At 42.6% G+C, this 25,109-nt stretch overlaps 1 pseudogene; it reads right to left on the bottom strand.

Moving 5' to 3' along the window:
• Positions 1–14,815: 14,815 nt before the first annotated feature.
• Positions 14,816–25,109, bottom strand: part of LOC124024986 — a 72,783-nt pseudogene continuing 62,489 nt past the window's right edge.

The following is a 25,109-nucleotide window of genomic DNA, read 5'->3' as shown; positions in this document are numbered from 1 at the left end:
TTCGCGTGAAACTGAAAGCGCGAACCACTGCTTTTAATCAGGGCAAGGTGTCTGGTAACATGACCGAATATAAACAATGCAGCTATTCCCTCCGCAAGGCTATTAAACAAGCTAAGCGTCAGTACAGAGACAAAGTAGAATCTCAAATCAACGGCTCAGACACAAGAGGCATGTGGCAGGGTCTACAGTCAATCACGGACTACAAGAAGAAACCCAGCCCAGTCACGGACCAGGATGTCTTGCTCCCAGGCAGACTAAATAACTTTTTTGCCCGCTTTGAGGACAATACAGTGCCACTGACACGGCCTGCAACGAAAACATGCGGTCTCTCCTTCACTGCAGCCGAGGTGAGTAAGACATTTAAATGTGTTAACCTTCGCAAGGCTGCAGGCCCAGACGGCATCCCCAGCCGCGCCCTCAGAGCATGCGCAGACCAGCTGGCCAGTGTGTTTACGGACATATTCAATCAATCCCTATACCAGTCTGCTGTTCCCACATGCTTCAAGAGGGCCACCATTGTTCCTGTTCCCAAGAAAGCTAAGGTAACTGAGCTAAACGACTACCGCCCCGTAGCACTCACTTCCGTCATCATGAAGTGCTTTGAGAGATTAGTCAAGGACCATATCACCTCCACCCTACCTGACACCCTAGACCCACTCCAACTTGCTTACCGCCCAAATAGGTCCACAGACGATGCAATCTCAACCACACTGCACACTGCCCTAACCCACCTGGACAAGAGGAATACCTATGTGAGAATGCTGTTCAACGACTACAGCTCGGCATTCAACACCATGGTACCCTCCAAGCTCGTCATCAAGCTCGAGACCCTGGGTCTCGACCCCGCCCTGTGCAACTGGGTACTGGACTCCCTGACGGGCCGCCCCCAGGTGGTGAGGGTAGGCAACAACATCTCCTCCCCGCTGATCCTCAACACGGGGGCCCCACAAGGGTGCGTTCTGAGCCCTCTCCTGTACTCCCTGTTCACCCACGACTGCGTGGCCACGCACGCCTCCAACTCAATCATCAAGTTTGCGGACGACACAACAGTGGTAGGCTTGATTACCAACAACGACGAGACGGCCTACAGGGAGGAGGTGAGGGCCCTCGGAGTGTGGTGTCAGGAAAATAACCTCACACTCAACTACAACAAAACTAAGGAGATGATTGTGGACTTCAGGAAACAGCAGAGGGAACACCCCCCTATCCACATCGATGGAACAGTAGTGGAGAGGGTAGCAAGTTTTAAGTTCCTCGGCATAAACTGAATTGGTCCACTCACACTGACAGCGTCGTGAAGAAGGCGCAGCAGCGCCTCTTCAACCTCAGGAGGCTGAAGAAATTCGGCTTGTCACCAAAAGCACTCACAAACTTCTACAGATGCACAATCGAGAGCATCCTGGCGGGCTGTATCACCGCCTGGTACGGCAATTGCTCCGCCCTCAACTGTAAGGCTCTCCAGAGGGTAGTGAGGTCTGCACAACGCATCACCGGGGCAAACTACCTGCCCTCCAGGACACCTACACCACCCGATGTTACAGGAAGGCCATAAAGATCATCAAGGACATCAACCACCCGAGCCACTGCCTGTTCACCCCGCTATCATCCAGAAGGCGAGGTCAGTACAGGTGCATCAAAGCTGGGACCGAGAGACTGAAAAACAGCTTCTATCTCAAGGCCATCAGACTGTTAAACAGCCACCACTAACATTAAGTGGCTGCTGCCAACTCACTGTCATTGACACTGACCCAATTCCAGCCACTTTAATAATGGGAATTGATGGGAAATGATGTAAATATATCACTAGCCACTTTAAACAATGCTACCTTATATAATGTTACTTACCCTACATTATTCATCTCATATGCATACGTATATACTGTACTCTATATCATCGACTGCATCCTTATGTAATACATGTATCACTAGCCACTTTAACTATGCCACTTTGTTTACTTTGTCTACATACTCACCTCATATGTATATACTGTACTCAATACCATCTACTGTATGCTGCCCTGTACCATCACTCATTCACATATCCTTATGTACATATTCTTTATCCCCTTACACTGTGTATAAGACAGTAGATTTGGAATTGTTAGTTAGATTACTTGTTGGTTATCACTGCATTGTCGGAACTAGAAGCACAAGCGTTTCGCTACACTCGCATTAACATCTGCTAACCATGTGTATGTGTGACAAATAAAATTTGATTTAAAATTGGATTTGAACTTGACTGGTAAAAATAATAAATAGAACAGGCTTGGAACCTCACCCTGACAACTTGACTGGTAAATAGAATGAATAGAACCTCTCACACTGACAACTTGACTGGTAAATAGAATGAATAGAACCTCTCACCCTGACAACATGACTGGTAAATAGAATGAATAGAACCTCTCACCCTGACAACTTGACTGGTAAATAGAATGAATAGAACAGGCTTGGAACCTCTCACCCTGACAACTTGACTGGTAAATAGAATGAATAGAACCTCTCACCCTGACAACTTGACTGGTAAATAGAATGAATAGAACAGGCTTGGAACCTCTCACCCTGACAACTTGACTGGTAAATAGAATGAATAGAACCTCTCACCCTGACAACTTGACTGGTAAATAGAATGAATAGAACCTCTCACCCTGACAACTTGACTGGTAAATAGAATGAATAGAACCTCTCACCCTGACAACTTGACTGGTAAATAGAATGAATAGAACCTCTCACCCTGACAACTTGACTGGTAAATAGAATGAATAGAACCTCTCACCCTGACAACTTGACTGGTAAATAGAATGAATAGAACCTCTCACCCTGACAACTTGACTGGTAAATAGAATGAATAGAACAGGCTTGGAACCTCTCACCCTGACAACTTGACTGGTAAATAGAATGAATAGAACCTCTCACCCTGACAACTTGACTGGTAAATAGAATGAATAGAACCTCTCACCCTGACAACTTGACTGGTAAATAGAATGAATAGAACCTCTCACCCTGACAACTTGACTGGTAAATAGAATGAATAGAACCTCTCACCCTGACAACTTGACTGGTAAATAGAATGAATAGAACCTCTCACCCTGACAACTTGACTGGTAAATAGAATGAATAGAACCTCTCACCCTGACAACTTGACTGGTAAATAGAATGAATAGAACCTCTCACCCTGACAACTTGACTGGTAAATAGAATGAATAGAACCTCTCACCCTGACAACTTGACTGGTAAATAGAATGAATAGAACCTCTCACCCTGACAACTTGACTGGTAAATAGAATGAATAGAACCTCTCACCCTGACAACTTGACTGGTAAATAGAATGAATAGAACCTCTCACCCTGACAACTTGACTGGTAAATAGAATGAATAGAACCTCTCACCCTGACAACTTGACTGGTAAATAGAATGAATAGAACCTCTCACCCTGACAACTTGACTGGTAAATAGAATGAATAGAACAGGCTTGGAACCTCTCACCCTGACAACTTGACTGGTAAATAGAATGAATAGAACCTCTCACCCTGACAACTTGACTGGTAAATAGAATGAATAGAACCTCTCACCCTGACAACTTGACTGGTAAATAGAATGAATAGAACCTCTCACCCTGACAACATGACTGGTAAATAGAATGAATAGAACCTCTCACCCTGACAACTTGACTGGTAAATAGAATGAATAGAACAGGCTTGGAACCTCTCACCCTGACAACTTGACTGGTAAATAGAATGAATAGAACCTCTCACCCTGACAACTTGACTGGTAAATAGAATGAATAGAACAGGCTTGGAACCTCTCACCCTGACAACTTGACTGGTAAATAGAATGAATAGAACCTCTCACCCTGACAACTTGACTGGTAAATAGAATGAATAGAACCTCTCACCCTGACAACTTGACTGGTAAATAGAATGAATAGAACCTCTCACCCTGACAACTTGACTGGTAAATAGAATGAATAGAACCTCTCACCCTGACAACTTGACTGGTAAATAGAATGAATAGAACCTCTCACCCTGACAACTTGACTGGTAAATAGAATGAATAGAACCTCTCACCCTGACAACTTGACTGGTAAATAGAATGAATAGAACCTCTCACCCTGACAACTTGACTGGTAAATAGAATGAATAGAACAGGCTTGGAACCTCTCACCCTGACAACTTGACTGGTAAATAGAATGAATAGAACCTCTCACCCTGACAACTTGACTGGTAAATAGAATGAATAGAACCTCTCACCCTGACAACTTGACTGGTAAATAGAATGAATAGAACCTCTCACCCTGACAACTTGACTGGTAAATAGAATGAATAGAACCTCTCACCCTGACAACTTGACTGGTAAATAGAATGAATAGAACCTCTCACCCTGACAACTTGACTGGTAAATAGAATGAATAGAACCTCTCACCCTGACAACTTGACTGGTAAATAGAATGAATAGAACCTCTCACCCTGACAACTTGACTGGTAAATAGAATGAATAGAACCTCTCACCCTGACAACTTGACTGGTAAATAGAATGAATAGAACCTCTCACCCTGACAACTTGACTGGTAAATAGAATGAATAGAACCTCTCACCCTGACAACTTGACTGGTAAATAGAATGAATAGAACCTCTCACCCTGACAACTTGACTGGTAAATAGAATGAATAGAACCTCTCACCCTGACAACTTGACTGGTAAATAGAATGAATAGAACAGGCTTGGAACCTCTAACCCTTACAATTTGACTGGTAAATAGAATGAATAGAACCGGCTTGGAACCTCTCACCCTGACAACTTGACTGGTAAATAGAATGAATAGAACAGGCTTGGAACCTCTCACCCTGACAACTTGACTGGTAAATAGAATGAATAGAACAGGCTTGGAACCTCTAACCCTGACAACTTGACTGGTAAATAGAATGAATAGAACAGACTTGGAACCTCTAACCCTGGTAATATGACTGGTAAATAGAATGAATAGAACCTCTAACCCTGGTAATATGACTGGTAAATAGAATGAATAGAACCTCTAACCCTGGTAATATGACTGGTAAATAGAATGAATAGAACCTCTCACCCTGGTAATATGACTGGTAAATAGAATGAATAGAACCTCTCACCCTGACAACTTGACTGGTAAATAGAATGAATAGAACAGGCTTGGAACCTCTCACCCTGACAACTTGACTGGTAAATAGAATGAATAGAACCTCTCACCCTGACAACTTGACTGGTAAATAGAATGAATAGAACCTCTCACCCTGACAACTTGACTGGTAAATAGAATGAATAGAACCTCTCACCCTGACAACTTGACTGGTAAATAGAATGAATAGAACCTCTCACCCTGACAACTTGACTGGTAAATAGAATGAATAGAACCTCTCACCCTGACAACTTGACTGGTAAATAGAATGAATAGAACCTCTCACCCTGACAACTTGACTGGTAAATAGAATGAATAGAACCTCTCACCCTGACAACTTGACTGGTAAATAGAATGAATAGAACCTCTCACCCTGACAACTTGACTGGTAAATAGAATGAATAGAACAGGCTTGGAACCTCTCACCCTGACAACTTGACTGGTAAATAGAATGAATAGAACCTCTCACCCTGACAACTTGACTGGTAAATAGAATGAATAGAACCTCTCACCCTGACAACTTGACTGGTAAATAGAATGAATAGAACCTCTCACCCTGACAACTTGACTGGTAAATAGAATGAATAGAACCTCTCACCCTGACAACTTGACTGGTAAATAGAATGAATAGAACCTCTCACCCTGACAACTTGACTGGTAAATAGAATGAATAGAACCTCTCACCCTGACAACTTGACTGGTAAATAGAATGAATAGAACCTCTCACCCTGACAACTTGACTGGTAAATAGAATGAATAGAACCTCTCACCCTGACAACTTGACTGGTAAATAGAATGAATAGAACCTCTCACCCTGACAACTTGACTGGTAAATAGAATGAATAGAACCTCTCACCCTGACAACTTGACTGGTAAATAGAATGAATAGAACCTCTCACCCTGACAACTTGACTGGTAAATAGAATGAATAGAACCTCTCACCCTGACAACTTGACTGGTAAATAGAATGAATAGAACAGGCTTGGAACCTCTAACCCTTACAATTTGACTGGTAAATAGAATGAATAGAACCTCTCACCCTGACAACTTGACTGGTAAATAGAATGAATAGAACCTCTCACCCTGACAACTTGACTGGTAAATAGAATGAATAGAACCTCTCACCCTGACAACTTGACTGGTAAATAGAATGAATAGAACCTCTCACCCTGACAACTTGACTGGTAAATAGAATGAATAGAACCTCTCACCCTGACAACTTGACTGGTAAATAGAATGAATAGAACCTCTCACCCTGACAACTTGACTGGTAAATAGAATGAATAGAACAGGCTTGGAACCTCTAACCCTTACAATTTGACTGGTAAATAGAATGAATAGAACCGGCTTGGAACCTCTCACCCTGACAACTTGACTGGTAAATAGAATGAATAGAACAGGCTTGGAACCTCTCACCCTGACAACTTGACTGGTAAATAGAATGAATAGAACAGGCTTGGAACCTCTAACCCTGACAACTTGACTGGTAAATAGAATGAATAGAACAGACTTGGAACCTCTAACCCTGGTAATATGACTGGTAAATAGAATGAATAGAACCTCTAACCCTGGTAATATGACTGGTAAATAGAATGAATAGAACCTCTAACCCTGGTAATATGACTGGTAAATAGAATGAATAGAACCTCTCACCCTGGTAATATGACTGGTAAATAGAATGAATAGAACCTCTCACCCTGACAACTTGACTGGTAAATAGAATGAATAGAACCTCTCACCCTGACAACTTGACTGGTAAATAGAATGAATAGAACAGGCTTGGAACCTCTAACCCTTACAATTTGACTGGTAAATAGAATGAATAGAACCGGCTTGGAACCTCTAACCCTGACAACTTGACTGGTAAATAGAATGAATAGAACAGGCTTGGAACCTCTAACCCTTACAACTTGACTGGTAAATAGAATGAATAGAACCGGCTTGGAACCTCTAACCCTGACAACTTGACTGGTAAATAGAATGAATAGAACCTCTCACCCTGACAACTTGACTGGTAAATAGAATGAATAGAACAGGCTTGGAACCTCTCACCCTGACAACTTGACTGGTAAATAGAATGAATAGAACCTCTCACCCTGACAACTTGACTGGTAAATAGAATGAATAGAACCTCTCACCCTGACAACTTGACTGGTAAATAGAATGAATAGAACCTCTCACCCTGACAACTTGACTGGTAAATAGAATGAATAGAACCTCTCACCCTGACAACTTGACTGGTAAATAGAATGAATAGAACCTCTCACCCTGACAACTTGACTGGTAAATAGAATGAATAGAACCTCTCACCCTGACAACTTGACTGGTAAATAGAATGAATAGAACCTCTCACCCTGACAACTTGACTGGTAAATAGAATGAATAGAACCTCTCACCCTGACAACTTGACTGGTAAATAGAATGAATAGAACCTCTCACCCTGACAACTTGACTGGTAAATAGAATGAATAGAACCTCTCACCCTGACAACTTGACTGGTAAATAGAATGAATAGAACCTCTCACCCTGACAACTTGACTGGTAAATAGAATGAATAGAACCTCTCACCCTGACAACTTGACTGGTAAATAGAATGAATAGAACCTCTCACCCTGACAACTTGACTGGTAAATAGAATGAATAGAACAGGCTTGGAACCTCTCACCCTGACAACTTGACTGGTAAATAGAATGAATAGAACCTCTCACCCTGACAACTTGACTGGTAAATAGAATGAATAGAACCTCTCACCCTGACAACTTGACTGGTAAATAGAATGAATAGAACCTCTCACCCTGACAACATGACTGGTAAATAGAATGAATAGAACCTCTCACCCTGACAACTTGACTGGTAAATAGAATGAATAGAACAGGCTTGGAACCTCTCACCCTGACAACTTGACTGGTAAATAGAATGAATAGAACCTCTCACCCTGACAACTTGACTGGTAAATAGAATGAATAGAACAGGCTTGGAACCTCTCACCCTGACAACTTGACTGGTAAATAGAATGAATAGAACCTCTCACCCTGACAACTTGACTGGTAAATAGAATGAATAGAACCTCTCACCCTGACAACTTGACTGGTAAATAGAATGAATAGAACCTCTCACCCTGACAACTTGACTGGTAAATAGAATGAATAGAACCTCTCACCCTGACAACTTGACTGGTAAATAGAATGAATAGAACCTCTCACCCTGACAACTTGACTGGTAAATAGAATGAATAGAACCTCTCACCCTGACAACTTGACTGGTAAATAGAATGAATAGAACCTCTCACCCTGACAACTTGACTGGTAAATAGAATGAATAGAACAGGCTTGGAACCTCTCACCCTGACAACTTGACTGGTAAATAGAATGAATAGAACCTCTCACCCTGACAACTTGACTGGTAAATAGAATGAATAGAACCTCTCACCCTGACAACTTGACTGGTAAATAGAATGAATAGAACCTCTCACCCTGACAACTTGACTGGTAAATAGAATGAATAGAACCTCTCACCCTGACAACTTGACTGGTAAATAGAATGAATAGAACCTCTCACCCTGACAACTTGACTGGTAAATAGAATGAATAGAACCTCTCACCCTGACAACTTGACTGGTAAATAGAATGAATAGAACCTCTCACCCTGACAACTTGACTGGTAAATAGAATGAATAGAACCTCTCACCCTGACAACTTGACTGGTAAATAGAATGAATAGAACCTCTCACCCTGACAACTTGACTGGTAAATAGAATGAATAGAACCTCTCACCCTGACAACTTGACTGGTAAATAGAATGAATAGAACCTCTCACCCTGACAACTTGACTGGTAAATAGAATGAATAGAACCTCTCACCCTGACAACTTGACTGGTAAATAGAATGAATAGAACAGGCTTGGAACCTCTAACCCTTACAATTTGACTGGTAAATAGAATGAATAGAACCGGCTTGGAACCTCTCACCCTGACAACTTGACTGGTAAATAGAATGAATAGAACAGGCTTGGAACCTCTCACCCTGACAACTTGACTGGTAAATAGAATGAATAGAACAGGCTTGGAACCTCTAACCCTGACAACTTGACTGGTAAATAGAATGAATAGAACAGACTTGGAACCTCTAACCCTGGTAATATGACTGGTAAATAGAATGAATAGAACCTCTAACCCTGGTAATATGACTGGTAAATAGAATGAATAGAACCTCTAACCCTGGTAATATGACTGGTAAATAGAATGAATAGAACCTCTCACCCTGGTAATATGACTGGTAAATAGAATGAATAGAACCTCTCACCCTGACAACTTGACTGGTAAATAGAATGAATAGAACAGGCTTGGAACCTCTCACCCTGACAACTTGACTGGTAAATAGAATGAATAGAACCTCTCACCCTGACAACTTGACTGGTAAATAGAATGAATAGAACCTCTCACCCTGACAACTTGACTGGTAAATAGAATGAATAGAACCTCTCACCCTGACAACTTGACTGGTAAATAGAATGAATAGAACCTCTCACCCTGACAACTTGACTGGTAAATAGAATGAATAGAACCTCTCACCCTGACAACTTGACTGGTAAATAGAATGAATAGAACCTCTCACCCTGACAACTTGACTGGTAAATAGAATGAATAGAACCTCTCACCCTGACAACTTGACTGGTAAATAGAATGAATAGAACCTCTCACCCTGACAACTTGACTGGTAAATAGAATGAATAGAACAGGCTTGGAACCTCTCACCCTGACAACTTGACTGGTAAATAGAATGAATAGAACCTCTCACCCTGACAACTTGACTGGTAAATAGAATGAATAGAACCTCTCACCCTGACAACTTGACTGGTAAATAGAATGAATAGAACCTCTCACCCTGACAACTTGACTGGTAAATAGAATGAATAGAACCTCTCACCCTGACAACTTGACTGGTAAATAGAATGAATAGAACCTCTCACCCTGACAACTTGACTGGTAAATAGAATGAATAGAACCTCTCACCCTGACAACTTGACTGGTAAATAGAATGAATAGAACCTCTCACCCTGACAACTTGACTGGTAAATAGAATGAATAGAACCTCTCACCCTGACAACTTGACTGGTAAATAGAATGAATAGAACCTCTCACCCTGACAACTTGACTGGTAAATAGAATGAATAGAACCTCTCACCCTGACAACTTGACTGGTAAATAGAATGAATAGAACCTCTCACCCTGACAACTTGACTGGTAAATAGAATGAATAGAACCTCTCACCCTGACAACTTGACTGGTAAATAGAATGAATAGAACAGGCTTGGAACCTCTAACCCTTACAATTTGACTGGTAAATAGAATGAATAGAACCTCTCACCCTGACAACTTGACTGGTAAATAGAATGAATAGAACCTCTCACCCTGACAACTTGACTGGTAAATAGAATGAATAGAACCTCTCACCCTGACAACTTGACTGGTAAATAGAATGAATAGAACCTCTCACCCTGACAACTTGACTGGTAAATAGAATGAATAGAACCTCTCACCCTGACAACTTGACTGGTAAATAGAATGAATAGAACCTCTCACCCTGACAACTTGACTGGTAAATAGAATGAATAGAACAGGCTTGGAACCTCTAACCCTTACAATTTGACTGGTAAATAGAATGAATAGAACCGGCTTGGAACCTCTCACCCTGACAACTTGACTGGTAAATAGAATGAATAGAACAGGCTTGGAACCTCTCACCCTGACAACTTGACTGGTAAATAGAATGAATAGAACAGGCTTGGAACCTCTAACCCTGACAACTTGACTGGTAAATAGAATGAATAGAACAGACTTGGAACCTCTAACCCTGGTAATATGACTGGTAAATAGAATGAATAGAACCTCTAACCCTGGTAATATGACTGGTAAATAGAATGAATAGAACCTCTAACCCTGGTAATATGACTGGTAAATAGAATGAATAGAACCTCTCACCCTGGTAATATGACTGGTAAATAGAATGAATAGAACCTCTCACCCTGACAACTTGACTGGTAAATAGAATGAATAGAACCTCTCACCCTGACAACTTGACTGGTAAATAGAATGAATAGAACAGGCTTGGAACCTCTAACCCTTACAATTTGACTGGTAAATAGAATGAATAGAACCGGCTTGGAACCTCTAACCCTGACAACTTGACTGGTAAATAGAATGAATAGAACAGGCTTGGAACCTCTAACCCTTACAACTTGACTGGTAAATAGAATGAATAGAACCGGCTTGGAACCTCTAACCCTGACAACTTGACTGGTAAATAGAATGAATAGAACAGGCTTGGAACCTCTAACCCTTACAATTTGACTGGTAAATAGAATGAATAGAACCGGCTTGGAACCTCTCACCCTGACAACTTGACTGGTAAATAGAATGAATAGAACAGGCTTGGAACCTCTCACCCTGACAACTTGACTGGTAAATAGAATGAATAGAACAGGCTTGGAACCTCTCACCCTGACAACTTGACTGGTAAATAGAATGAATAGAACAGACTTGGAACCTCTAACCCTGGTAATATGACTGGTAAATAGAATGAATAGAACAGGCTTGGAACCTCTAACCCTGACAACTTGACTGGTAAATAGAATGAATAGAACAGACTTGGAACCTCTAACCCTGACAACTTGACTGGTAAATAGAATGAATAGAACCTCTCACCCTGACAACTTGACTGGTAAATAGAATGAATAGAACCTCTCACCCTGACAACTTGACTGGTAAACTCACAATGGCTGCTTGGTATTGTGATGCAATAAATTGTAGAATATTCATTCAAATGATGCTAACTGACGTGCTCATGCAATAGAAGGTATTTTTGTAATGTCAGTTGAGTTGAATCAACTTGACACATCACATATTATACTTCCTGCTTTGCTCCTCTGGGTGCACTCGCAATAGCTGCCAATCCAGCCATTATGCCATAATTGACTTGATGCACCTTCTGTCCAGTCTATTTCCATGGCAGCACATGCAGACAGGAGAGGAGGAGAGGAGAACATGTTTTCCTAAAAGCTGTCATCAAGGAAAAGGGTGGGTACTTGGAAGAATCTAAAATCTCAAATATATTTGTATTTGTTTAACACTATTTTGGTTACTACATGATTCCATATGTGTTATTTCATAGTGGTGATGTATTCTCTACTATTCTACAATGTAGAAAATAGTCAAAATAAAAGAAATACCCTGGAATGTGTAGGTGTGTCCAAACTACTGACTGGTAGTGTATATATTTATTTTTGCTATTCTAACATGTTTTACTGTGACTGCAGTCATTTGGCTGATCAGTTCCTGTCACCCAAAATGCCATGACTGTCACAGTCATTACTACCATCTCCTACACATGAAGTATGACAAATTCTCACCACCCTCCTTTTTCTCTTCAGCCAAGTGTTTACAGTTTAAAGAAAAATGGCGATGTCCAAGACTAACTAACTATACCCACTTATACCCACACATAACTATACCCACATATACCCACACATAACTATACCCTCATAAAATGGTTATGATAAATCTAAACTTAATAACCTCTACAGGATCGGTGTGCCCCCCTCGGGACAGTTGAGCTAACGTACAGTAGGCTAATGCGATTAGCATGAGGTTGTAAATAACAAGAACATTTCCCAGGACATAGACATATCTGATATTGACTGTCCAATTTGCAGTAGCTATTACAGTGAAAGAATACCATGATATTGTTTGAGGAGAGTTGCACAGTTATGAACTTGAACATGTATTAATTAACCAATTAGGCACCTTAGGGCAGTCTTGATACAAAATGTTGAACACAAATGCAATGGTTCATTGGATCAGTCTAAAACGTTGCACATAGACTGCTGTCATCTCGTGGCCAAAATCTAAATTGCGTGTGGGCTGGAATAATAAATGATGACCTTTCTCTTGCATTTCAAAGATGATGGTAAAAAAAATATATATATAATATTTGTATTATATTTGACCTGATCTAATGTGTTATATTCTCCTACATTAATTTCACTTTTACACAATCTCCAAAGTGTTTCCTTTCACATGGTATCAAAACAATGCATATCCTTGCTTCAGGTCCTGAGCAACAGGTAGTTAGATTTGGGTATGTCATTTTAGGTGAAAATGGAAAGGAATTGTCGGATGTTTGAAAAGCCTGGGGCAGGGTAATATTTACCATTAAGCAGTTATGCCCTTTATATTGGAATGGAAAGTGATAATAGTCTAAGGGTTGTCATGAGCCAGACGCTGAAGGAAGATTAATATCCCAGACCAGAGGGGGAAAACGATGTGTTCCCCAAATGGGACCCTATTCCCTACGTAGTGCACTACTTTTGACCTGACTCTCTTATGGGCAGTGGTAAAACTAGTGCACCAAAATAATGTGTAGGGTGCAATTTGGGACATAAGAATTTATAAGAATAGAGAAGAACTCAATTGCAACTTTAAGTTACACTACGAGCCAGGCAGAGCCAGGTTCTCCATCAATATGTGTGTGTACATCCATGTATGTGTGTGTTTGTGTTCATCTATGTGTGTGTTTGTGTTCATCTATGTGTGTGTGTGTGTACATCTATGTATGTGTGTGTGTATTCATCTATGTGTGTGTGTGTACATCTGTGTGTGTGTGTACATCTATGTGTGTGTGTACATCTATGTGTGTGTGTGTTTGAATGTATGATTTATTGAGCAAAGCTTAGGCTATTAAGAGCAGCACTGTCATTGAGAGGACGGTTGAAGATGAAACCATTCATTATCTAGATGTTCTGTTGAACCTCTTCATCAACCAATACCATTCATTATCTAGATGTCCTGTTGATCCTCTTCATCAACCAATACCATTCATTATCTAGATGTCCTGTTGATCCTCTTCATCAACCAATACCATTCATTATCTAGATGTCCTGTTGATCCTCTTCATCAACCAATACCATTCATTATCTAGATGTCCTGTTGAGCCTCTTCATCAACCAATACCATTCATTATCTAGATGTCCTGTTGATCCTCTTCATCAACCAATACCATTCATTATCTAGATGTCCTGTTGATCCTCTTCATCAACCAATACCATTCATTATCTAGATGTCCTGTTGATCCTCTTCATCAACCAATACCATTCATTATCTAGATGTCCTGTTGAGCCTCTTCATCAACCAATACCATTCATTATCTAGATGTGTGTGTGTGTGTGTGTGTGTGTGTGTGTGTGTGTGTGTGTGTGTGTGTGTGTGTGTGTGTGTGTGTGTGTGTGTGTGTGTGTGTGTGTGTGTGTGTGTGTGTGTGTGTGTGTGTGTGTGTGTGTGTGTGTGTGTGTGTGTGTGTGTGTGTGTGCGTGCGTGCGTGCGTGCGTGCGTGCGTGCGTGCGTGCGTGCGTGCGTGCGTGCGTGCGTGCGTGCGTGCGTGTAAAGTAGGACAGGATGCAGAACCCAGAAGCCCTTTTAGAATATCTCTCAGTTCCGGACCTTGATTCTATATTCTGTTTGGCCTCATCCTGCTCCAAACCATCTCCTCCCCAGAGAGCCAAGCCCAATGTGGATTTAAATAAGAACTTCAAACAACTCAGTCAGATGCCCGAAATCCCCCCCCCCCCCCCGCCCCGCCCACACACACACTTTCATTTACCCTCTCACAGTCAATTTCACTTGAGTGCACAGGTCTCTCTTTCCCTTGATCAGTTGTGTGCTTCCCTCTAGTGGCTGATGTTGGAAGTTCTTCCCACCAATCAGGTTTGAATTCTTTTCATGGAAGTCTACCAGTCCAATAAATACTATAACTCTAACCATGAATAACACAGTTTAAACCCCAACAGTAAATCAAATATCCCTCTCCCATAGGCTCCACCTACTTGTTCTGAGGCTCCTCTGGATTGGCTGGCTGTTGGCGATAGGCCCACCCTTGACTCCTCCCCCACTGACAGTGCGGATGGTGAAGTTGTACAGTCGTCCCGGGAACATCCCATCCAGGATGCGGCTGGTTGGCTGAGGCGCTGTGATTGACAGGGAATCTCTGGGAGCCCATTGGAGGTCAAAGGTGTCGTAGTCACCAGAGGCGGGACCATCCCAGGTCAGTTCTACAGAGCTGTTACCACTGATGTCTCTGAAGGATACCATGGAGGGAGGCTCTGGGGCTGAGGGGGAAAACACAGACAGAAACAGGCTTTACTGCAAGCAACACAAAACACAGACAGAAACAGGCTTTACTGCAAGCAACACAAAACACAGACAGAAACAGGCTTTACTGCAAGCAACACAAAACACAGACAGAAACAGGCTTTACTGCAAGCAACACAAAACACAGACAGAAACAGGCTTTACTACAAGCAACACAAAACACAGACAGAAACAGGCTTTACTACAAGCAACACAAAACACAGACAGAAACAGGCTTTACTGCAAGCAACACAAAACACAGACAGAAACAGGCTTTACTGCAAGCAACACAAAACACAGACAGAAACAGGCTTTACTGCAAGCAACACAAAACACAGACAGAAACAGGCTTTACTGCAAGCAACACAAAACACAGACAGAAACAGGCTTTACTACAAGCAACACAAAACACAGACAGAAATAGGCTTTATTGCAAGCAACACAAAACACAGACAGAAACAGGCTTTACTGCAAGCAACACAAAACACAGACAGAAACAGGCTTTACTGCAAGCAACACAAAACACAGACAGAAACAGGCTTTACTACAAGCAACACAAAACACAGACAGAAACAGGCTTTACTGCAAGCAACACAAAACACAGACAGAAACAGGCTTTACTGCAAGCAACACAAAACACAGACAGAAACAGGCTTTACTGCAAGCAACACAAAACACAGACAGAAACAGACTTTACTGCAAGTAACACAAAACACAGACAGAAACAGGCTTTACTGCAAGCAGCAATATTTTGAATAAATTGAACTTATTCTGTGTGTTAATTTTCTCTGTCATTTGAACTCTGGACCCAGAGTGCAGAGTATTCTCTAACTAAGGTAGTACTAGTCAATATAGTTGTTAGGTAGAATGGATACATGGACCCAGAGTGCAGAGTATTCTCTAACTAAGGTAGTACTAGTCAATATAGTTGTTAGGTAGAATGGATACATGGACCCAGAGTGCAGAGTATTCTCTAACTAAGGTAGTACTAGTCAATATAGTTGTTAGGTAGAATGGATACATGGACCCAGAGTGCAGAGTATTCTCTAACTAAGGTAGTACTAGTCAATATAGTTGTTAGGTAGAATGGATGCATTTTATAATAACTATCATCCCTGGCATCATTGAATCATTGTAAATGAATATGAGTTTCAGACAGAGACAGAGAGGGTTGTGTACTGACCCGTCCTTCCCTTTGCAGACACAGCATTAGTCAGCTCTCCACTGTGTGTGACCACCTCAGCCCGGTACACACGGCCAGGTACCAGTCCCTGGAACAGGTGTTCTCTCTGCTCCATGCCCAGCTCCTGGGCGGCCAGGGTAGTGGTTGAGCCCTCCAGGCCACCGTACAGGACCACTTGGTACCCACTCCACTCCCCTGCCCCAGGCAGCCAGCTGATGGAGAGACGGTCAGTACGCTTACCACCCTGGACGTGGAGAGAGCGCACTGGGGCTGGGACTGGGGGGGAGAAGAGGGTAGAGAGGGTTATTTGGGGGTGAGGGATGGAAGAGAGAAGAATGGATGTTTGGGGGGATGGTTAAGGGGATGGGGAGAAGAGAGAGAAAAGGGGGTTGGGAGAGGAGAGAGAGAGAAGGGGTTGGGGTAAAAGAGAGAAAGGGGGGTTGGGGGAGGAGAGAGAGAAAAGGGGGTTGGGGGAGAAGAGCGGGAACATGAGTTTGGGGGAGAAGAGAGAGAACAAGGGTTTGGGGGTGAAGAGAGAGAGAACAGGATTTTGGGGGGAGAGAGAACAGGGGTTTGGGGGAGAAGAGAGAGAACAGGGTTTTGGGGGGAGAGAGAACAGGGGTTTGGGGGAGAAGAGAGAGAACATGGTTTTGGGGGAGAAGAGAGAGTGAACAGGGTTTTGGGGGAAGAGAGAGAGCAGGGTGATAGAGTTAGTTCATGCTCTGTTGTATTATCAAGAGGAAGGGCAGAGATTCTGAACAGGGTTTTGGGGGAGAAGAGAGAGAGAACAGGGGTTTGGGGAGAGAGATTCTGAACAGGGTTTTGGGGGAGAGAGATTCTGAACAGGGTTTTGGGGGAGAGAGAGAGAGCAGGGTTTTGGGGGGAAGAGAGAGAGTGAACAGGGTTTTGGGGGGAGAGAGAGAGTGAACAGGGTTTTGGGGGGAGAGAGAGAGAGTGAACAGGGTTTTGGGGGGAAGAGAGAGAGTGAACAGGGTTTTGGGGGAAGAGAGAGTGAACAGGGTTTTGGGGGGAGAGAGAGAGTGAACAGGGTTTTGGGGGAAGAGAGAGAGTGAACAGGGTTTTGGGTGGAGAGAGAGAGTGAACAGGGTTTTGGGGGAGAGAGAGAGAGAACAGGGTTTTGGGGGGGAGAGAGAGAGTGAACAGGGTTTTGGGGGGAAGAGAGAGAGCAGGGTGATAGAGTTAGTTCATGCTCTGTTGTATTATCAAGAGGAAAGGCAGAGATTCTGAACAGGGTTTTGGGGGAGAGAGAGAGAGAACAGGGTTTTGGGGGGGAGAGAGAGAGAGAACAGGGTTTTGGGGGGGAGAGAGAGAGTGAACAGGGTTTTGGGGGAAGAGAGAGAGCAGGGTGATAGAGTTAGTTCATGCTCTGTTGTATTATCAAGAGGAAAGGCAGAGATTCTGAACAGGGTTTTGGGGGAGAGAGAGAGAGAAACAGGGTTTTGGGGGGAGAGAGAGAGAGAACAGGGTTTTGGGGGGAGAGAGAGAGTGAACAGGGTTTTGGGGGGAAGAGAGAGAGCAGGGTGATAGAGTTAGTTCATGCTCTGTTGTATTATCAAGAGGAAAGGCAGAGATTCTGAACAGGGTTTTGGGGGAGAGAGAGAGAGAACAGGGTTTTGGGGGAGAGAGATTCTGAACAGGGTTGTGTATCTGGCGTGTAGATATCCACCTGGACATCTAACATTCATCTGATCAGAGAAGTTCTTCATCATAATATATCATGTTTAATCACTGAAATGTCTGTCAGACCAATGACGTTCTAATCTCTCCTGGGTCGACTACGTGACACAAATGGCATCTGGACAAATTACGTGAGTTTTTACTTCTGGGTTGTCCAGATTAATGAAGTGAAAATGATAAGAAGTGAGCTCAGAGGTCAGAGGTCAGACAACAGGCTGTGTAAAAGTCACAGTCATTCACATATAAAATCCCATGGGGAGAAAAGTCATTTTGACATTCACATATAAGAAGTGAGCTCAGAGGTCAGACAACAGGCTGTGTAAAAGTCACAGTCATTCACATATAAAATCCCATGGGGAGAAAAGTCATTTTGACATTCACATTGTTGACAAAACAAAAAGATAACCAAGCAGGGAATGTAATGACATTAAGGCAGTGATTTCCCCAGACTGTCTCCCACCTCAAAGACCATAAACTGCTTTACATCCATCAACACATCACATTGATAAATGAGCCCCTTCTGCAGAGCAGTATGGGAACATTCACATCAGAGTTTTAATAACAGTCTCAGGCCCAACAAAGAGCTACCACACATCATCTCTGCGATAAGAAATTAACAAATACAACCAACTGACTAGTGGCGAGTTTCCACTGACGATTTACTCCCGTGTTTTAGCCAAAAATACTTTTCTGTTTCTATGTACAGCAGGACCCGGCACCGTGTCTCCCTGGGACGTGGCTCCTGTTCTCTCTTGGGTCTAATGCCAGGCCGCTGGTACCTTTCATCTGGTACATACAGCGCATTCAGAAAGTATTCAGACCCCTGGACCTTTTTCCACATTTTGTTTACGTTACAGTCTCGTTCTAAAATAGACTAAATAAACATGATCCTCATCAATCTACACACAATACACCATAATGACATCACAATAACCCATAATGACATCACAATACCCCATAATGACATCACAATACACCATAATGACAAAGCAAAAACAGGTTTTTAGACATTTTTGCAAATTTATAAAAAACAAATCAACAGAAATACCTTATTTATGTTAGTATTCAGACCCGTTTTCTTTGAGACTCTAAATTGAGATCAGGTGCATCTTGTTCCCATCGATCATCCTTGAGATGTTTCTACAACTTGATTTGGAAAGGCACACACCTGTTTATATAAGGTCCCACAGTTGACAGGGCATGTCAGAGCAGAAACCAAGCCATGAGGTGGAAGAAATTGTCCAGGAAGTGGAGGTCACTCTCACACTCCAGAGTTCCTCTGTGGAGATAGGAGAAACTTCCAGAAGAACAACCATCTCTGCAGGCCTTCAGGGTAGAGTGGTCAGACGGAAGCCACTCCTCAGTAAAAGACAGGAAGACTAGTCAGGATCAAGGCAAAGATGAACAGAGCAAAGTATCCTTGATGAAAACCAGCTCCAAAGCGCTCAGGACCTCTGACTGGGGCGAAGGTTCACCTTCCAACAGGACAACGACCCTAAGCACACAGCCAAGACAACGCAGGAGTGGCTTCGGGATAAGACTGTGGACTTTAACACCTTCTCACAAAGCAACTATCAAAATGATGCAGAGGTTTTGGATTCTGCTCAACACCAAGTCTTTTTTTGTGTCACAGTCCTGATGGAAATAACAATAACACCAGAGACACATGAACATAAACCACTGTCTCAGTGGGAAAAGCCCCAAGGCGTTACAGTCATTTGCATTTAGATTGTAATAATGACAGCGGCGCTGTGAAAGAAAAGATTGTCATTGACATACAGACGCACCACTTCAGATGCTGTGGGGTGTTACCCTGTCTGACCCTTCTGGTTTTTAGAATGACTTGGAAGTTCATCTAAAGTTGTAGCAGACATTTGGCTTGTTAGGCACAATATATGTTGAGAAATCCTTGGCCCATAAAAAGAAAATGTACAGCAATTAGCTTTCACATTCAGCTGGATGAATGTGGTGTTTCTTTTGAGGATGACATGGAGTCATGGAGGAAATGTGATCCCTAAAATTCCTACATTCAGAATTAATTTCAGCATCGTACACATACACTAAACGATTCATGCAAACTAAATGAATATGTCACATGTCCATCAAAAGAAACAGGTATTGTTTGACACATTATAGATTGAATTGATAATAAAGTAAATAAAGGATCATTTATATACAATGCTATTTTACAGTAAATAAATTAACAACAGACTTTCAGTAGACTTATAGAGAAGGACTTTCAACGAGGGCAGCACTTACACAAATTATTGAGAAACTCTTGATAAAATGATTGTGGGGGCTGACATTATCGATCATAGTTTGCTGATGGAAAAACATATGTGTTATGGCTTTACACCCCCTGCTATATTGTGGATACAAATTTACCAGTCTAATAGAACACAGAGGGTATTCTTTAATGGAAGCCTCTCCAATAAAATCCAGGTAAAATCAGGAATTCCCCAGGGCAGCTGTCTAGGCCCTTTACTTTTTAAAATCTTTACTAATGACATGCCTCTGTCTTTGAGTAAAGACAGAGTGTCTATGTATGCGGATGACTCAACACTATACACCTCAGCTACTACAGCGACTGAAATGACTGCAACTCCTAACAAAGAGCTGCAGTTAGTTTCAGAATGGGTGGCAAGGAATAAGTCAGTCCTAAATATTTCAAAAACTAAAAGCTATGTATTTTGGACAAATCATTCACTAAACCCTTAACCTCAACTAAATCTTGTAATGAATCATGGGGAAATTGACTACATGGAACTCTATTCCACAGTACTACATAGAGCCATGACTACATGGAACTCTATTCCACAGTACTACATAGAGCCATGACTACATGGAACTCTATTCCACAGTACTAAAGAGCCATGACTACATGGAACTCTATTCCACAGTACTACATAGAGCCATGACTACATGGAACTCTATTCCACAGTACTACATAGAGGCATGACTACATGGAACTCTATTCCACAGTACTACATAGAGCCATGACTACATGGAACTCTATTCCACAGTACTACATAGAGCCATGACTACATGGAACTCTATTCCACAGTACTACATAGAGCCATGACTACATGGAACTCTATTCCACAGTACTACATAGAGCCATGTCTACACAGAACTCTATTCCACAGTACTACATAGAGCCATGACTACATGGAACTCTATTCCACAGTATTACATAGAGCCATGACTACACATAACTCTATTCCACAGTACTACATAGAGCCCTGACTACATGGAACTCTATTCCACAGTACTACATAGAGCCATGACTACATGGAACTCTATTCCACAGTACTACATAGAGCCATGACTACATGGAACTCTATTCCACAGTACTACATAGAGCCATGACTACATGGAACTCTATTCCACAGTACTACATAGATCCATGACTACATGGAACTCTATTCCACAGTACTACATAGAGCCATGACTACATGGAACTCTATTCCACAGTACTACATAGAGCCATGACTACATGGAACTCTATTCCACAGTACTACATAGAGCCATGACTACATGGAACTCTATTCCACAGTACTACATAGAGCCATGACTACATGGAACTCTATTCCACAGTACTACATAGAGCCATGACTACACAGAACTCTATTCCACAGTACTACATAGAGCCATGACTACACAGAACTCTATTCCACAGTACTACATAGAGCCATGACTACATGGAACTCTATTCCATGTCAAGGAACTGATGCAAGCAGTGAAATTAGATTTAATAAAAAATACACCTTATGGAAGAGGGGGTCCTGTGAAGAGACACACAGGCACAGACACATGGATACAAACACACAATAACATACGCACTATACACACACAGACACATGGATACAAACACACAATAACATACGCACTATACACACACAGACACATGGATACAAACACACAATAACATACGCACTATACACACACAGACACATGCATACAAACACACAATAACATACGCACTATACACACACATACACATGCATACAAACACACAATAACATACGCACTATACACACACATACACATGCATACAAACACACAATAACATACGCACTATACACACACAGACACATGGATACAAACACACAATAACATACGCACTATACACACACAGACACATGGATACAAACACACAATAACATACGCACTATACACACACAGACACATGCATACAAACACACAATAACATACGCACTATACACACACATACACATGCATACAAACACACAATAACATACGCACTATACACACACAGACACATGGATACAAACACACAATAACATACGCACTATACACACACAGACACATGGATACAAACACACAATAACATACGCACTATACACACACAGACACATGGATACAAACACACAATAACATACGCACTATACACACACAGACACATGCATACAAACACACAATAACATACGCACTATACACACACAGACACATGGATACAAACACACAATAACATACGCACTATACACACACAGACACATGGATACAAACACACAATAACATACGCACTATACACACACAGACACATGGATACAAACACACAATAACATACGCACTATACACACACAGACACATGGATACAAACACACAATAACATACGCACTATACACACACAGACACATGCATACAAACACACAATAACATACGCACTATACACACACATACACATGCATACAAACACACAATAACATACGCACTATACACACACAGACACATGCATACAAACACACAATAACATACGCACTATACACACACAGACACATGGATACAAACACACAATAACATACGCACTATACACACACATACACATGCATACAAACACACAATAACATACGCACTATACACACACAGACACATGGATACAAACACACAATAACATACGCACTATACACACACATACACATGGATACAAACACACAATAACATACGGACTATACACACACATACACATGGATTTAGGGTCGTAGATATGTGGTAGTAGAGTAGGGGCCTGAGGGCACACGTTCAATGTGTTGTGAAATCTGTTGTGAATGTTTTGTAATGTTTTAGAAATTATAGAACTGCCTTCATTTTGCTGGACCCCAGTAAGAGTAGCTGCTGCCTTGACAGGAACTAATGGGGATCCATAATAAACCCCAGGAAGAGTAGCTGCTGCCTTGACAGGAACTAATGGGGATCCATAATAAACCCCAGGAAGAGTAGCTGCTGCCTTGACAGGAACTAATGGGGATCCATAATAAACCCCAGGAAGAGTAGCTGCTGCCTTGACAGGAACTAATGGGGATCCATAATAAACCCCAGGAGGAGTAGCTGCTGCCTTGACAGGAACTAATGGGGATCCATAATAAACCCCAGGAAGAGTACACATACTAATATTCATACACTACTCCAGGGTGAAATACACGTCAACGCAAACAGAATTTGAGGTGTGCTTGATTTAGCTTGGAGTTTGGGACGGTTTTTGGACTACAAAGCACACTTCAAATATTTGACCCAGGTTGTCAGATGATTTCAGTGTGTGTCCGTCTCACCTGTCCGTGCTAGGATAGATGAGTCACTGCTCATGCCTCTGCTCCTGCTCACCACCTCCATCTTGTACAGCGTCCCTGGGACCAGACCAGAGAAGGAGCACGTCTGGGTTCCGGCCTCCACGGTCTGACGGCCACGCAACGTCTCATCAACGTTATACAGGAACAGGTCGTAACCGTCCACGTAGCCCTCGGACGGGCGCCAGATGAAACTCAGACCGCTGGTGTTGGCAGTCATCACCATCAGACCGTTGACTGCAGCTGGACCTGAGGGAGGGAAAGAGGGAAGGAGAGAGGGGAGGAGGGCGGTAAGGAGAGAGGGAGGGAGAGAGGGGAGGAGGGCGGTAAGGAGAGAGGGAGGGAGGGAGAGAGAGAGGGGAGGAGGGCGGTAAAGGAGAGAGGGAGGGAGGGAAAGAGGGAGGGAGGAGGGGAGGAGGGCGGTAAGGAGAGAGAGAGAGGGGAGAGAGAGGGGGAGGAGGGCGGTAAGGAGAGAGAGAGAGAGAGAGAGAGAGGGGAGGAGGGCGGTAAGGAGAGAGAGAGGAGAGAGAGAGAGAGAGGAGAGAGAGAGAGAGAGAGAGAGAGAGAGAGAGAGAGAGAGAGAGAGAGAGAGAGAGAGAGAGAGAGAGAGAGAGAGAGAGAGAGAGAGAGAGGGGAGGAGGGAGGTAAGGAGAGAGAAAGAGCGGGAGAGAGAGAGGGGAGGAGGGCGGTAAGGAGAGAGAAAGAGCGGGAGAGAGAGAGAGGGGAGGAGGGCGGTAAGGAGAGAGAGAGAGAGAGGGAGAGAGAGAAAGAGAGAGAGAGAGAGAGAGAGAGAGAGAGAGAGAGAGAGAGAGAGAGAGAGAGAGAGAGAGAGAGAGAGAGGAGAGAGAGAGAGAGAGGAGAGAGAAGAGAGAGAGAGAGAGAGAGGGGAGGAGGGCGGTAAGGAGAGAGAAAGAGCGGGAGAGAGAGAGAGGGGAGGAGGGCGGTAAGGAGAGAGAGAGAGAGAGGGAGAGAGAGAAGAGAGAGAGAGAGAGAGGGAGAGAGAGAGGGAGATACTTTTATTTCTATTTCAGCTATTACCTGATACAGTAATTATGAATGTCTCTGATACAGTGATAATGACTATCTCTGATACAGCGATAATGACTGTCTCTGATACAGTGATAATGACTATCTCTGATACAGCGATAATGACTGTCTCTGATACAGTGATAATGACTGTCTCTGATACAGCGATAATGACTGCCTCTGATACAGTGATAATGACTGTCTCTGATACAGTGATAATGACTGTCTCTGATACAGCAATAATGACTGCCTCTGATACAGTGATACAGTAATAATGACTATCTCTGATACA

This window comes from Oncorhynchus gorbuscha, unplaced genomic scaffold (assembly GCF_021184085.1).
Source record: "Oncorhynchus gorbuscha isolate QuinsamMale2020 ecotype Even-year unplaced genomic scaffold, OgorEven_v1.0 Un_scaffold_2106, whole genome shotgun sequence".
Lineage (NCBI taxonomy): Eukaryota > Metazoa > Chordata > Actinopteri > Salmoniformes > Salmonidae > Oncorhynchus > Oncorhynchus gorbuscha.
Note: the sequence above shows the minus strand (reverse complement) of the source record. Positions and strands in the feature narration are given on the sequence as shown.